Below are 953 nucleotides of genomic sequence, written 5' to 3'. Positions count from 1 at the left end.
TTCTAGTGTAAAATGTTGCCATATATGTGAAAGATGAACTCTGCAGATACTGGACAATGTTGCACACGCGACTCTTAAAGTGCCGGGATGACACAGAGATTTGTAATGGGGTACTCCTCATCTAATGTTTGAGGACATAGCGTCTCAGGATAACGTGAAATGATTGACACATTGGTGCCATTCTGTGAGTAGAGATTTGAAGCCTAACTTTGTTATTCTCTCAAAAGCACCCCAGGGGCACCAAAATCTCCCTTACATTTCAAAATTACAGACCACCTGCTCTGGAGTCCCCATTTAGTGCAGTAGCAGATTTTCCAAACCAGAAATTTAGAGCCACGCGTTTTTTTTATTCCTTTGAATCCATACCACACTGATTGAAAGGAGGCTAAATGATGCCTTTTTAAAATAAACCTATTATTTCCATTTGTTTTTAACTGAAAGTAAAAAAATACCTATCAAACAATCTGTAGATCAAGACTGCCTCTGAAGTTATTTTAAAGACTTGCAACCTTTGTTTTAAAAGTAACTGCACACATATCTTTGATGAATTTCTTAATATTCCATAATTTATGTTTTTTAAATGCTCTACTTCAAGATGCAGATAATATTATAATTATTAGTAGAAGTAGTAGAAGAATATGACTATAAAACAGTTTCCTTTAAATAAGACACCCCTGGGTAATCGCGCACTATATTAAACACATTTATATGACTTTTACATTTAATTATGCCCCTATTCTTTATGCCAGAAGAAATATATGTTAGTCAGATCCTTCGCTACAACATACACAAATTAGGCACAGTTTATTAGGAATATTTAATATCTCGGGTTGGGATGCTAATTGCCCATTTTTATGTGGCTCTGGAATAATAGGTTTTATTAGCTACCTAAATGAAACTCACTTTATTAGCCTCAGAAAGACTCTTCCAAACTAGGAACCTGTAAACTTGAG

This window comes from Triturus cristatus, chromosome 12 (genome assembly GCF_964204655.1).
Source record: "Triturus cristatus chromosome 12, aTriCri1.1, whole genome shotgun sequence".
In the NCBI taxonomy this organism is placed as follows: domain Eukaryota; kingdom Metazoa; phylum Chordata; class Amphibia; order Caudata; family Salamandridae; genus Triturus; species Triturus cristatus.
The sequence above is the reverse complement of the archived record's forward strand: the minus strand, read 5'-3'. Positions refer to the sequence as shown.